The sequence below is a fragment of the Mus pahari genome, chromosome 2, assembly GCF_900095145.1.
Source record: "Mus pahari chromosome 2, PAHARI_EIJ_v1.1, whole genome shotgun sequence".
Taxonomy (NCBI): Eukaryota; Metazoa; Chordata; class Mammalia; order Rodentia; family Muridae; genus Mus; species Mus pahari.
The window spans coordinates 54,075,524-54,091,799 of record NC_034591.1 but is presented as its reverse complement, the minus strand read 5'-3'; the positions used below and the strand labels follow the sequence as shown (position 1 = coordinate 54,091,799).

Here is a 16,276-nt window from a genome sequence, read left to right as displayed (position 1 = left end):
TCCTCCTCCTCCTCCTCCTCCTCCTCCTTCTTCTTCTTCTTCTTCTTCTTCTTCTTCTTCTTCTTCTTCTTCTTCTTCTCAGCCATCCCTGAGCTATGGCCCTTCGTGCCTCTGTAACTTTGGCTTTTCCAGAATGTCATATTTTCAGAATCATTCACTATATGGATGTCCTCTTCAGAGGGGTTTCTTTCCCTAACAATAAGAATTTATACTTCTCCCCTGTCTTCTTATTTTTACACAGTCTCATATGTCTCAGACTTACTGTGTAGCACAAGCTGGCTTGAACAGACCTTTGTGCCTGAACCCTCCAAGGTCTGGGACTACAGGCCTGCGCCACTATGCTCAGCTTCTTCCAAATCTTTCCATAACTGCACAGCACTGCTAGGTTTAAAAAAGGCAATTTATGAGATGAGCTATTATACCCTCCTTGTTATACAGAATTTCAGACCTGGGTGCTCAATCATTATACCACTCTTGGGCTAGCCTAGCAATTGTTGTTTTATTTCAGAGAGTGCCTTTAAACGGTTCTGAGAGAACCACAGTCAGTGTCCTCCAATTTAATTCTGAGACTGTGGAAACTTAGATCAGAGTGTCCATTAAAGCATCCCCACCTTCAGTCTTAAGTCCATGTAAAGTAGAAAGCTAACAAGTCACAAAGGATCTCTTATTAGTGCTTCCTGTGGGGTGTTATGGGATAGGGAGATATCTGACACCATGGTGGTGCATCTTAAAGTTTCACATCTTTGAGATCCTAAGCGTTTCTTTTCTGATATCACATCTTTCTTCCCCAACCCTTTCCCTCAGCCACCCCATCCCTGTCACACCTTCTTTACCTTGGATCTTCTCTCTTTAACTTGCTATGTCCTCAGACTCAGTGTAAACATCCCTCTGCCATTGCAAGCAAGTCTGGTCTCCCAACCCTTATGACCGTCATTAAATGAGACCTTTTTAAGCTAGTTTTTTTCTTTTTTCTTTTTTTTTTTAGACTTATTTTATTTTTTTATTATGTGTATACGTTTTTGTCTTGAGTGGGTATGTGCCCTTGAGAACAAGTACTGAGAATGGCCAGAAGAGGGTATTGGATCCTCTGGAGCTAGAGTAATAGTTGCAAGCCTCCAGTGTGGGTGCTGGGAACCCACATTGATGGGTAAGAGCTCTGTTAGAGCATCAAGCACTCTTCACTAATGCTCCATCTCTAACCTCTAAACTAGTTTTGCACCCAATGAAGCCCCACAAAAGCATCTATATAAAGAATATATTCCAGCACGCAATTTACACACCACTGCTGTGTGCTTAAAAACTGGAATGCAACAGTCATGGAAAGGGGTGTCTGCTTTCCTGGAAGCTGTACTCATTTATATTTCTCTCTGTCTCACATTCCCTCAAGCTTCTGTCTGACTCTAGCTGCTACATTTTGGATAGAGGTTTGGTTTTTGATATGGTAACATTAAAGGGTGGTGAAATCTTTAAGAGTGGGGCCTTAGTAGAAGGTTACACAGTCCAAGAGACCCTGAGGTTGGAAAAGGACTAGGGTTAGTCTCAAAGGACCCTGGACCTCTTACTTGAGGTGCTATAAAAAAAAATAAAGTATGATTGGCCCTTCCTGCTCTCTGGTTTCTTGTCTTACTATGAGAAGATCTTCACCTACAGATATTTGGGCCATAGTGATGCCATCCACCATGTCTTCACTGAGCAGAAGACAGTTCCTTCTTTATAAACATCTATCCCCATGCACTTTGTTAAAGCAGAAGAAAATACACTAACATAGAGGCAGGTCTACTGTCCACTTCCACCTTGGGTCATGCCTGTCACTGACTGCCTGTATTTGTGGGCATATTTTGTCTAGTCCAAGGATTTGTTTTAATATCAGCTGGGCTGTTGCTGCAACTCAGTAACCTTCTCTTCATCAGACAGCTAACGAGTGATTTCTGGTTATAATATACTGCAGTAGATTCTCCATCATTGCTCGTCAGGGCATGTCTACTTAGTTCAGTTCTTTAACTGTCTCCTTTATAAACTTCTGCCAAACAGTGCCCTGAACTTAAGAGATTGAAAACAAAACAAAACAAAAACAAAATAAGACAAGCTCCCTGAGTTTTTCTTCTCTGCAAGTGAGAGAGTTGGATCAGATGGCGTTCAAAACTCATCTTTCTCCACAGAATGCTGTGGGTTTACCCCAGTCTCCTGGGCAGCGACGATGAAGTGCTAAGCATGGCATACCCATGGATTCTCTTCTAAGTATAATTTATTTAAATACAAAGTTGGTTTTCCAAAAATCTTATGATGTAGAGATCACCAATCCTCCTCTTAAGCTGACAGTGCCACGGCAGGCCTCAGAGATTTAAAGATGTGCATCCGACTCGCTTTCAAATGCGTTTTATGTTTTTCTTACTATGCTCTTGTTCATTCTATCCCATCCACCTACCATGCGCTCCTTCTCTCTCTCTACTATCCAGTCATCAATTCCTGACGCAACTTCCATCTTCATCACGATGCCCAAAGGAGGACCTCCTTGGATCCATAACTCATTTCAACAACTAATTAATAATTTTATCATTCCCATGGCACATCTGTCATGTTCCTTAAGTAGCATTTAGTACTTTATTGATATTTTACTTCTCATGCATTTTGATCCCCAAGGCCACCACTGAAGGATAATATAGTCGTATGAAAACAGACCCTTCATGGCTGGCCCATAGCAGGCTCTCCGGGACTGCACCTCAGTTTAGTCAATGCCTCTTTAGACTATATTTCATCGTTTTGCGTATAGGAAACATACTCCTGTACTCAATTCATCTCTCTCTCTCTGTGCTTTATTAGCTGTAGTAGTATTTACAAAGTGAATCAAAGACCTTGATACTTGATTATATATGAATCTCAGAAGTTATGCAAATGCACATCTGCGGTAGTTCTGCAGTAAATCTGACAGAGTTTTCTTTATGACTGTAGAAAATGAACTTTTGTTCTTAAGAAGGAAAAAAAATCAATACATCAACCTGCTCTGCTCTTTCCCAATGAAGAGTTCTTTTGAGACTTAAAAACCAAATAAACAAACGGGTTGTAATGAACAGCTTGGACTTAACTTTCTCTTAACCTTTGCCATCTTTTTCCCAAAGTCTGTGCTACTTAAAAAATACATGCAGTTGTCAGTCAGAGCACATTTCTCCAGACCTGCAACATGGCGGTAAGACTCCAAACCGCTAGCCCGAGGACGCTAGCTCTTTCTGTATTGTTCCAATTTTAGTATATGTGCTGCTGAAGTGAGCACTGGATACTTGCTCTCTCAATTTCTTTCTTCTCTCTAACCACTGGACTTCAAAGCACAAAGCCCTCTAAGGGGTTAGCAGGCTGTAACCTGCTTTGCCCTTTCTCGATGTTCAGTCTATTAAAAGCACCTTCTCTCCATCTGTGTTCATCTATGAAGCAGGAGACCTGGTGGCCACCACACTACTCAAGGCGATGTCTTTGAGACCTCTCTTCCACCTTCTGGAAGTTGGCCGGTGTGTGACTGTGGAAGTTGGCCGGTGTGTGGCTGTGGAAACTGGCCGGTGTGTGACTGCGGAAGTTGGCCAGTGTGTGACTGTGAATGGTGTGGTTTGTATCTCCTGGCCTTGGAGAGAAACACTTGGGAATATAACATGCTTAATGACTGTAAGTGGCATCTTGAAGTGTCACCATGAACAGTAGCAGTGCCATCTGGATGCTTTCTGTTTCTGAAATCTCTGATATCAACTAGGGCAAGGGGAGTCAGACTGAAAGGAACAAGCTAATACCAAGTAAGACTCAACCTGTGGGTACTGTTGCTTTCTTGGACTCCAAAGAAAAGTCAATGTTAGAGGTGACCCTCTAAGGCGAAGATAGAGGTTCTCTACTAACTGTTTCCATGTGATTTAAATTAATATACATATTTGCAAAAACAGAGAATAAAGTCTGACTGTTCCCTCTGAATGTGTTTGTCAATAACAGAAGCGTGTACACAATTATCAGACATAATGCAGACGTCAAGAAAGAGCTCGCTCTCATAGAATGATCCAAGGATCCTCACGGATCAGGGCTTGCAACAGAGAGGCATACTACTAAGAGGTGAACGCCTATCTCTGGAAAGAGTAGAGAGGGCTGTGGTTTGAATGTGTAATGTCCTCCACGGGCTCCTGTAGTCTGACCACTTCTCCCAGCTGCTGGGGCTAGTTTGGAAAGTTGCGAAACCTTCAGAGATGGTGGGGTGCAGACCCGTTTATGTCACCAGGAACAAGGCCACGTATATCCCAGAGGTGTCTTTTTTAGGGCTGTGGTTCCCCCCTCCCACTCCCCCAGGAACTGGTAGTACCCTGATCATACATTAATCACTCCTTAGTGTGTGTCTCAACTTCTGTTTGTTTTGTTTCAAGCCTGAGACAAAGGGACGAGGTACCTATTTCACACATCAAAGCAGAGAGGCCTTCCAGGTTCTCCTTGCATCCCACAGCTCCTACCTGTTACAGGGTATGGCTGGTAGACTGTATCTTCTACCCTGAACTCTCCAGCCCAGGAGCTACGCTGTCCTTCCCCAAGATGCTCTTTCCTTATACTCCAGACATCTTGTACCTTTGGCCTCCTGGATGTTGACCTGGTTCCCCTCTCTCTTCTCTCCCTTTCCACTCCCTCTCCTCACACAGCCCAGGGGCATGAGCACTCTGGACTCTCCCAGATGTTTCTGACTCCAGCTGTGCTTTCCTTTTTAGCTATAGTAAACTTTTCCACCACACCTGGGGGGGGGGGCATACCTTTCCTTTCCTTTTTCCTTTCTTTTTGTTTTTATTCTGTCTTGATGATCAAATGCATCTCTGTGATGATGAGGCCAATAGAAACTGTCTTCGAGGAGTTTATAATCTACAGTGGAAAAGCGCTGAAACCTAACCAACAGACATGACCCATTATGCCTTTTGAACACCATAGTCACATCAGTCAGGTGTACAAATTGAAAGATGAAGTGAATGGGCAGGGGCTTTCTTCTTTTCACAGGAGCCTTCCAGACAGCAGGTCTAACTACTCCACTAGTGGGGAGTAGCTAGAGTTCTTTGTTACAATGTGGCTCACACTGGAGGCTTGCTTAAGACAACATACTCATTGACTTGAGTCCAGAATTGTTCCAGCGATATATTCCTACCATGCACTTTCTGGGTGGCATACAGGTCACTTAGGTACCTGTCCGGCTTCTCTGAATGACGGTGGGATCCTTCAGGTGATAGCTTTTATTACCCTTCGAAGTTCTTAATGCTTTTTCTTTTACTCAGCATCTGCTTCCTGCTTGTTAGACTGTGATATACTACAGAGCACTGCTTATCCGTTGGTGGTAACGGGTACACAGACAAACTTAGTGAAGACTTTATCTGAAGGCCACACCTTTAGTGTAACTCTTTGTGACTGTGGGGTTGGTGGTGGCAGTTGAATGGAGCTCTGTTTTATATTTGGATCACAGTTACAGGTTGTTGTTTTTTTCCTCTGTAGAGGAATAACCTTGTGTTAGATAGAAGGGTGTTCTAGTTTCTGGAAGGAGAATGTAGACAGACATCTGTATTGGAAGGAGAGGGTATCAAAGAAGACATCTGTAAGGAAAGATGAGACGGAAAAGCCTCAAATGTCCACGGCCTTTGCAGGTGCCACTCCTCCATCATAATTAGAAAACATTGACATCGAGAGCTCATTTAAATGCTTCCATCAGTCTGAAAAAAAACATGTAGCCCAATTTCGCTCTCTAACCATGCTCAGTAATTAGAAACAGAAGGCATGGTTCTGAATGTTTGCTTAAGGGCCTTTCCTCCCCAGGCCAGGGTTCACTAGCCAGTGGCCACAGAATGTAGCCTGTGGCCACAGGACTTCTATCTTTTCTCACCATCTTTCTTAGGAACCCCAGCCTAGGTCAGAAGAGTGTGTGGCTGACATAGGCATATCCAGGAAGACGATGGAGACCTTGGGGGCCATCTAGCTTTAAAATTCTGGGAGGAATGCCATGGAGCCCGCCAGGTTTACACTTAGACTATAAAGTTGCTCTGCATTTGAAAGGTAAGGAGTTTCCAGGAAGACAAGATCCACCTTCAATCCCAAAGAGTCCAAAGAGGGTTCTCTGACACCGGGCTTTCAGTAACATCCTGATTTGTTTGAGAACAAGAAAGTTTTGCTCATGACTGATTCTGATTTTTTTTCTCTGTTTTCTTAGTAGAAAGCCCATGCTTTGCAAAATGTAGGATCAGCCACAGGCAGCAGGTTTGGCTTCTGACGAAATCCACAAAGGAAAGAAGAGAAAGGACTTGTAATTAAGGATTTTGATTTAATGGGTACTTCATTTGTCAAATTAAAACATGTGGCCACCACTTGCTAAAGATCTTGAAAAAAATTTTTTTTTTGAAATAGATCATTTCTTATTTTTCTACCTGACTTTAAACCTTTTGGGGACCCCATTTGCATTTTTCAATTATTCACACTTAAACAAAAGCTGTCCACACTCTGTAGAAAGATGACTAAGCAATTTTGAATTAAGTAATCAAAGAGAATCCTGCCAATTTTAGAATAATTAAATTTCAGCAGCTTAATATAAACAGTTCCAAGAACTACATGTGGCCTACCAAAAGTATAGATTACAAGTAGTCGGTCCTGTGGCCAGCTGGCAGTCAGTTTGACCTATTAAAATAGAACTGGTCAGAATTCACAGTATTATTTTTCTTTCCTCCCCCCAATATTTTTCCTGAATCCACATTTGTTTCTTTGGGAATGTTTTCAAATAGACAAATAACAACAATAATAAAGCTATTGTGGAATTTTACCTCTTGTAAACAAACCAGCATACCTCTTGGGAACTATCAGAACTCACAGATCATTCCAGGGTCGACCCTGTCTACCCAAGCATCAAAAAATGAAATGGAGGGAATGGGCCCACCATGTCCCCACTGAAGGTGAAGTGTCACCACTGGACAAGTGGATGTGGATGTAAAACCACGTGCTCATCAGGTGACAATGCATCTTACTGGCTGCCTTTAGTAGATAGTCTGTTAAGCCGGGATTTCTTGATAATAAAGATAAAGTTTCATAAATCCAATCCCATTCTAATAATGAGTTAATCATTTGAGAGATTTAAAAAAACAAATTCTGAAACTGGGGCTGAAGAGATGGCTCAGCAGTTAAAAGCACTGGCTGCTTTTGCAGAGGACCTTGTTTGGTTCCATAGCCCACATGCTGGCTAACAATAGCCTGTAACACTAGTTTCAGGGGATTCAGTGACCTCCTCTGACTTCCTCAGGCACTGGGTACACACGTAGTACACATGCGTACATACATACATACATACATACATACATACAAGCAAAACACAAACATAATACATAACTATTTTATTCAGTCTGAAACTACTGAATATAACATCAATTCTTGCCTGAATGCCAAGTATAACCTGACAGGTTTACTTTGAGAAAATAAAGATAGGTTTGACTAACAGATCCTACCATGATTTTCGGTAGGCATCTGTTATGGAAGGAATGTATGGTTAGATGAAAGTGTCATCATACAAAAAGTCTTTATATATTCAGTTGAATTACAAGTTCCATTGTCTTCTCCATTGTGTTTGAACCAAGTTACAATCAAGAGTGGTTAAGAGTCTCTAATTGTCATCAAGGGGAAAATGTCACCCCTCCCCGCAAAAAAGTCAATAAATATGTATAAAATGTCAGCCATGTACCAGATACTTTGTGTGATGTGCCGTTAGTTTTGTGTCAACTTGACACAAGCTAGAGACACCTGGGAAGGGGGAACCTCAGTTTAGAAAATGCCTCCATATGATTAGACTTAGCCAAGTCTTTGGGGCAACATCTCAACTAATTATTGATGTAGAGAGCCTAGTCCACTGTGGGCAGGGCCAGCCCTGGGCATGTGGTCCTTGGCAAGAGCTGAAAGTGCACATAATAGTGAATGCAAGCTAGTGATCATTTCTCTACAGTTTTTGCTTTTCCTCCTGCCTTTAGGTTTCTGTCTTGAGTTTCTGCCCAGACTTCTTTTAATGGTGGACTATGACCTGGGATGTATATGCCAAATAACCCCTTTCCTCCCAAACTGCTTTTGATCATGGTGCTTTAACACAGCAAGACAAAACACACTATGGTATGGATATAAGAAACAAATATCCACCCTGCCTTTCCCCACCATACTTATAGCCAGTGGTGGCTATAATAGGGAATCATGAAAATAAAAACTGAATTAAGAGAAGCCCAAGCTGCCACGAGAGCTAGCAATGGGAATGCTAACTGCTCTTTAAACCTGGGTGATAGCCATTCATACACAGGAAGGTGCTCATAAAGGGAGTGTAAACATTAGAGTGTGTGCTCAGCTACCAAACACAATCCTAGCACCCGGGAGGCAGAGGAAGGTGTATTTCTGAGTTCGAGGCCAGCCTGGTCTACAAAGTGAGACAGGCTATACAGACTGTCTCAAAAAACCAAAATAAATAAATAAATAAATAATAATAATAATAATAATAATAATAATAATAATTAGTTAACACCTGTTACATGCCAGGCATAGTTCTCTAAGTGCAGAAAAACACAAATCCTTTCCATTTCTCTCTTCTAAACAAGTGAGGAGAGGGGAGTCACCAGTGAGGGATAATGATATATTTTCATCTCCTGTCCCACTTCAGAACCTAAGGAATATAAAAGTAATGACCCACAGGACTGTGTCTGCTAGAATTTATGCAGACAGCGGAAATCCATTTAAGATATCAACTAGGGCAAGAGACAGGAAAGAGAGTCCATCTCTCTTCTCTATTCCATCTCAATGACTTTCTGACAGTTAAACGCAGGTTTCTCACCCACCAGCAAGAAGAAATCTGCTGATTTAAACAAAGCTGGTCCACTGTGCTTTCAAACATTGCTTCTTAATTCCAACAAAAGAATGGCTTGTAATAAATTTATCCTGTGGCAGAATATCTCACAAGCAGCTTTTCCACTCTGAATACTACAAACCAACCTTTTATTTTGTTGACACATAGACCCTGGACATTCATGAAAACAAGATGTTGTTCTCTTGCTGTTTTTTTTTTTTTTTTTTTTTGTAATATGGTCTTAAGACAGGGTATGAGTCAAATTTCAAAAACAGATGTTACATAGCAAAAAAAGGAAGAGGAGGAGGAGGAGATGATAATGATCATCAAGGAAACAATAATACAACAATGTGAAAAGAACTACAAATCCGTAAGAAATTTTTTTGAAAAAAGAAATAATTGAAAGAATGAACAGATAGCTCAGAGAAAATGAACAAAGGATCAAAAAATATATAAAACAAAGAAAGCACCACCTTTAGTTAGAGAACTTAAANGAGGAGGAGGAGGAGGAGGAGGAGGAGGAGGAGGAGGAGGTTGAATTAACCCTAGCAAGGAGAGGCTGTCTCACTTCAGCTCGCTTGACTCTCCTTTGGTAGCAGGAAGAGCGATCCAAACTTGTCTTAAATTTGGAAGCAGGGGCAACTCTTGTCTCTGTTCAGTGATGCTGAGTAGATCTGGAGGCTGCTGGGCACCTAAGACTCCTGGTCTGCAGAGTATCTATCACTGGGAGAGAGGGCTAGTGGCTGGGAGGGCTAAGGCGTCCAAGGGGTTGCTGGGAAAGGAGGTGGCTCCCTTGAGCAGGCCACCAATCTCTGTAGTAGACAGTGTTGGTTACGTGGCTACGTGGCTGTTCCTCATCATCCACCCTCACAGACAAATACAGTTCTCTGTCAGGCCAAATTCAGGAGTCTTGGAGCAATTTATTCTCATTTCAATCTCTGGGCTGCTTTTGTTCTCCTGTACCCTGAAGTCAGTCTCTCTCTCTCTCTCTCTCTCTCTCTCCCCCCCGCCCTGTCTCCCCATATCTTCTCCCCAGAGTCTGTTTTGAATAACTTATCTATTTTTATTTTATGTGTATTGATGTTTTATCTATGTGTATTTTGTGTGCCAGACACTGGAATTTCAGACAGCTGTGAATTGTCATGTGGGTGCTGGGAATTGAACCTAGATCCTCTGGAAGAGCAGTCAGTGTTCTTAACCACTGAGCCGTCTCTCAACTCTTATCATTAGCACTGGGCACTCCTCCCCTCTCCTTACTTTACATCCCTGCTGGCAGAGAAGTCGCTGTATAGGACAGGCTGGCTTGGAACTTGTAGCAATCTTCTTGCCTCTGCCTCCCAAGTGCAAGCATTACAAGCACGAGCCACCACACCCAGCCCCCTCACTCGACTGCTTTACTGCAGTTGCCAGTGTTACTCTTAATATTCAACACTACATAGCTTGGCTATTGAGGTATTTCCTAATTTCTCTTTGCCTTGACCACACCTGAAGCAGTTCAGTGATGGCGCTTTGAGATTCCCTTTTAGTCTCGAGAATCTTCTATGTGATTACGGATGCAGGGAAGCATTTGCTGGAGTAGATTTATTGAAGGAGCATTAAACAATGCACTTCTTTGCTTTCAAGCACGTACTCGTCCCACGTGTCTAGTTCCTATCTACCGTATATAGCTTCTAGAACAGAGATGGGGCAGATGGCCACCTCAGAAGCCTGCAGTTACAGCACCAGAAAAAGTACATCGTATTTCACTTCTCACTCAGCTCATCTCCTTACTCCAGTGATCCAGAAAACTGCTACTCACCCTAGGAGTATTTGCATATTACATGATCATTCCTTTGGACTAGGTATGACAAACCAAATGCTTTAAAAGAGGCAAATACTTTGGAAGTACAAGCTTAGAGAAATAGAAAACACATGTATCCCCCAAGAACATTCAAATACAAAATTAAAAACAAACAAACAAGCAAATCACCAGAACCATACTGTGCAAGGAAGCATATTTTCAGGGCACCGTGTACTTCCAGTTTTTGCTGGCTTGTGATCCCTTACTTATGCAGAATTCCTCTACTCACTCACCAAGCCCCAGTCCCACTTCAGCGAGAAGCCAGAAAGCAGACTCATTATGGTGATCCTTTACAAGCTGAACTTAGACCAAAATGTCAATATAGCCAATAGATGAAGTCTATAAATACCAACAATCTTAACTGTAACAATCTTAACTGTCCTCATTCCTCACACAGCAATCTCAAAACCCAGAGAATGTGGGTTATTTACCCAAGGTTACTGAGCTAGTTAATAGCAGACCCGGGATTAATAATCAGGTAGCTCATTCCCATGGTGTGTTTCCAACCATAAGACTTGGCTAAATGCAGGAGACCTGTAAATGCAGGAGACAAGGGGGCCAGGAGCCAGGACCTCAGTGGTGAAATGACCATGGGACAGGCTAAAAGGATTTATATGCACCTACAGAATCTTCCTACCAGGAGCCGCTTCCTGTTAAAGGGTTTGGCTCTCTTGTTGTTAGGGCAAACTTCACACTTGATGTTTATTAATGAAGTAAAAATGAATCTCTTGTTTGTGTTCATTTGTGCATTGGCAAACCGATTTATTATTTTACCTAAGTGGGGGACGCTTGAGAAAATAAGCTGAGCTCATTCTAAAATCTTAAAAAAATAAATCGCCCTGCTTCACACTCCAGCCATGTCTTTTGCTTTGCTTGCTCAGTTAGCTTTTGACATGACTCTAAATCACCGGAGTGTCCATTTCTGGGGAGATCTAGGGTTTGCCAGTTATTTTGGAAGGAGGCCTCATTTGAGAAACATGATATGATATTAAATGGAAGGCATTAGACGCGGAGGCAGGCATACCCCTATCACAATAAGTGGTCCTATGGTTTTAGCTCCGCTGTCCTTGTGAGAGTCTGCTTTTGGTTTCTTGTCTCTGGTGTGTGTGTGTGTGTGTGTGTGTGTGTGTGTGTGTGTGTGTGTGAACATTCAATTCAAATGCCACAATAACCTTACTCTGCTTTTTACTTCATTTTGTTTGAAACTATTGCTATGTTTCTCCTTTTCCCTTTAAATGCCCTACAAAACCCAGAATTATGGAAACAAGTAATGTAAGAACAATTAGATGCCACTTAAAACTGATTTCAGAAGAATGGCAAACACAGATTGTGCATTGTGATGTTGTGCCTATAACCACATGACGAAGGATTACAGATGGATAGGTTGGGGACTGGTGAAGAAATTTAAAACACTGTGACCCCTTACCAAGATGAGGGGGTAAAAAAAATTAAAATATGGTGACCCCTTGACAAGATGAGGTCAAAAGAACTACATAAAGATTACCAGACACTTCAATTTACGTCAGTGAGTACATTATTGGATTCACTAAGTTCTCCGTTGTACTGAGTTTTTTAAAAGGTTCATTTCATAGGCAAGAATGCCACAGTTGCTAGCCCAGACTTAATAGAGCACTTGGGATACCCTCATAATATAGCCTTGGGATCCTATTCAATGTGTGTCTGTAGGATGAATGATGCAGCGAGTCAGATGAATGTTTGAAGGAGTTGCAGCTAATAGGAACCACGGCCTTCCTTACTACCCTCTTGTAATTGCATCTTTAATTTGTAAACTACTAGTCATTTATCTGGGAGAGGCAGTTTGAAAGGTTCCCAGAATCTCGACTTGAGACAAATGTCTTTAGATAAATTCTCCTTGATTTACATTATCCTGATAGAGCTGTGGCTAACTGGAAATGTCTTCACTTCATCTGACCTACTGATGCTTGACGCATCAGTGTGTCAAGCACTCTCAGGTCTCAGCTGTGTGAGCTCAGGATGGGCAGTTCCAGCTGCAGCTGTGGTACCCAGGACTGCTAGAGCATCAGACTCCATGTTGCTAGCCTGGGAACCGATCCAAACGCAAAACTTGAAACACAGTTTCTAATGAATGCACATGACTTTTGCACCACTGTAAAGTTAAGAAACCCTAAATGCAGCCATTGTAAATCAATGACCACCTGCATTTATAAATTGTGAAAATCTGAGATAAAATCAAGTTTTAAAAAAAAAAAATCATGGTTAGAAGTACTTGTGGGAGTCTTTGAAGATCTTAAAGAAAACTGTTCTAGAAGGTTTGCTCGCCGAATACCCCGTGTTTTGGCACTCACTCCCATTTTGCATCCTCTGGAGTTGAGGCACACACTTTCCTCCAGTCTTCCGATGTCCCCATCCACAGTATATCATTTTTAGTTATTAAATAACAGGACTAGGTATTAATGTTGGCCTTCTCCATCCTTTAAGAAAGTGTTTTCAGCCAAAGATATTAAACTACTCTTTTCCCCTGTCAGCAGGGCAGCCAACATCCTGAGATCACAGCTCATTTGTACCACACTGGCGTGAATATTCAGACTCCATTTGTCTCCAGCTCTTAAAGGCTGGTGTTAGAATGAATGATGGACGTTTTGTTTAGAATTAGGAAAAGGGAGGGAAAAAATCCACCCCTCCAACCCCGTAATAACTTTAGTCTAAAATATCCGTTTCAGGGAATGCAAGCCTGCCCTTTCCTCTCAGAAAACTCCATTGAAAAAGAATCTAGATTTAATTTGGCATTGTTGGACTAGGGTATAGAGAATAGCAGGAAGGAAACTGCCTCAACCCACTGCTCACCACCCCGCCCCCCCCCCCCCAATCCAAGTTGAATATTTGTTCTACTTCAATTTTACTGGATGGTTGTGGCTCCGAGTCAGGCAGGTGAGAAGAGTTTGGAAGTCTGTGGAGTCAGAGCACACCATCTTGGAATGCCAGGTGAGACCTTGAGAGTGTGGTTTCAGATAAGCTTGGTTGTTCCTGTCTCTTGGCTGAATGCTCACTGTCGACAGGGCTCCTGGCACCACCATCTGCCTTGCTTCCTGTTGTCTGTGCCACATTCTGTCCATCAACCTTGGCACCCTCTTCTGTTAGAAGCTGTGCCGGGCAGGGGTGTGTGCTCTCCTGAGCTTCCTCTGAAGGCTGAAGGTAATGTCTTAGCCAGGGAAACCCCATCATTTAGCCAAGCTGACAAGTTTCCATCTGAGGGGCAAGAATTTCTTCTTATACTGCTAACCAACCACAAGGCGGGAAGACCCTGGGAACCCATGCTCCTCTGTCCCCTTAGTCCCTAGACAAACATGGCTACACCCAGGCTCTCTGTGGACTTGCCTTGCGACACATGAAAAGGATGGGGAAGGAGCCTCCTTTAGGGGAGACTTCTGGATAGAGGTGAGTTCCAGGCCTTCTCCCATAAGCCTCATTTTATAACCACTCCCAGAAATTCATAAGGAAATATCATTTATATATATATATATATATATATATATATATATATATATATATATTCACATTCGAGAACATTTGAGCTGAGTAAGAGACAGAATACTTTGTTAAGGGTGTCAGGGAAACTCATTCTGTAAAACCCAAGGAAAATGAAAGAAAATAAATTCCTAAGCTTCTCTTTCCATCTGGAGCCTCAACTGTTTCTTAACATACAGGCCCACAGTGGTTATGAAGTCGCCCATTCATGCTTCTGAAACAAGAGCAAAGCCTTCTAGGCGCTCACAACTCAAAGCGCGTCTTTCACGAGCTTACAGGAAAAGTGGTCTTTTCCCTCAAGCCTGTTAGGTGCCTGGACTTAATGAAACACAGTTGGGAGGCACCTCTGCTGGCCACAGGCCACTATTCACTGGATTTTCCCAGTGCAGCTTTTTTTCTTCCAATTTTCTTATTTTATATAAGTAGAAATTTGTGTAAGTTCCAGAGTCAAGTGTTGGTGGCATTTGGGGGGCAGGTCCACAACAATGGGCACCTCCTTCTTGACTACTTTAGGACCATAAGGAGAGAAGGATGGGAGTGAGTACTTTAAGAGAACTGGTGTTGTAAAGGGTGGGGGTAAACAGAGAAGGAGTTTGTAGACCTCTGAAAGTCTGTTCTGTGAATAGCCACACAGTCCAAATATACACAGGCACACAGACAGAGACAGACAGACAGATACACACACAGATAGCCTTTTCTGCTAATAGTCACACAGTCTAAATATACACAGACACAAACATAGAAATATAGACAGACAGATAGATACACACACACACACACACACACACACACACACACACACCTACCTCAAGAAAGGTTCTGCTAAAAGAGAACCAAGGATCTGAGGAAGAGAAAGGACCCAGGGGGAATAAGGGAGAACTGAAAGAATTCTGAGATAGTAATTGGCTGAATGGCGCTAAATTCCTGAAAACAAACAAGCAAGCAAACCAAAAGCCAAGAACCAAACCAAACCAAAACCCCTTCTTTGAATTAAGGCACCCTCCCCCATTTCCTTTGTTTTCCACACTCTATCTTAGAAAAGCCCTTCTGTGCTCCTCGAGTGGGTGGTGCTTCTACTTGGTAGACTTGTGGTGGTTTAAATAAGAAATGCCCTATAGTCACATGGTCCCAACTGGTGGTGCTGTTTGGGAGGTAATAGAACTTTTAGGATGTAGAGCCTTGCTGGAGGGTGTCTTGAAGGGTTACAGACTGACCCCATTTCCGGCTCACCTCTTAGTTTCCTGTTACCCTTGAAATGCGGTCTCTCTGCTTCCTGTTCCTGCTGCTATGGTTCCCTGTCACGATGGACTCTGACATCTCCGGAACTGTGAGCCCAAATAAACACTTTTATCTACTCGTTGCTTTTGACCCTGGTTTATCACAGCAACTTGTTTGAAAGGGCAGGTGATCCATTACTCCTGAAATCGCTAGCCTTTTCTCCGCGATGAGCTTAGGGGCCTTGGGCAGCAGAGGCATCCCCTTTATTGCCTCAAGACTACAGTATCAGTCATAGTGAAGAGTTCATGCGTCTTAAGAGATTACACATGAAGTTACAAATGGCGGCTTACACCTTTACTACCAGCACTTGAGAATAGAGGCAGGCAGATCTCTGTGGGCTAAAGGTTAGCCTGGTCTACAAAGTTGAGTTCCAGGCTAGCCATGGCTTGTATCAGGAACAAACAAACAGACTACATGTGTAAGAAAGAGAAATAACAGAAAGTCAGATTATAAACCAGAAAAATATTCCTCAAAACCTTGATAAAGTCTATCAGATTCATTGAGTGCTAACTAAACAAGAAGAGAAGTAGCAAGCAGGGCTGGTTTTTCATGATGTAACTTTAAACGCAAGAATACAGCCAATCAGGCAGAGAGGTTATATAAGTACTGTAAGCAGAACCCAAAGAAACAAACTCTACTCACTCAGAATCAGTCAGGTGTCTATTTCTGAACCTTTGACTGTTCACCCCCGTGGGTTGGATTTGATGATCTTGAAATCCGTTATTGATTATCTGGAATAAAATGGAAGATTGGATAATTAAGTATAATTACCTATAGGCAGTATAGAGTATATATTTATTCTTGCA

At 42.3% G+C, this 16,276-nt stretch overlaps 1 protein-coding gene across 5 annotated transcripts in view; it reads right to left on the bottom strand.

Moving 5' to 3' along the window:
• Cald1 (caldesmon 1) overlaps positions 1-16,276 on the bottom strand; it is a 181,377-nt gene that overhangs the window by 99,573 nt on the left and 65,528 nt on the right. For all 5 annotated transcript variants that reach the window (XM_029535643.1, XM_021190660.2, XM_029535642.1 and 2 more), the window contains exon 2: positions 16,113-16,201. The gene's annotated coding sequence lies outside the window, so the exon portion shown is untranslated. The remainder of the gene's footprint in view (positions 1-16,112; positions 16,202-16,276) is intronic.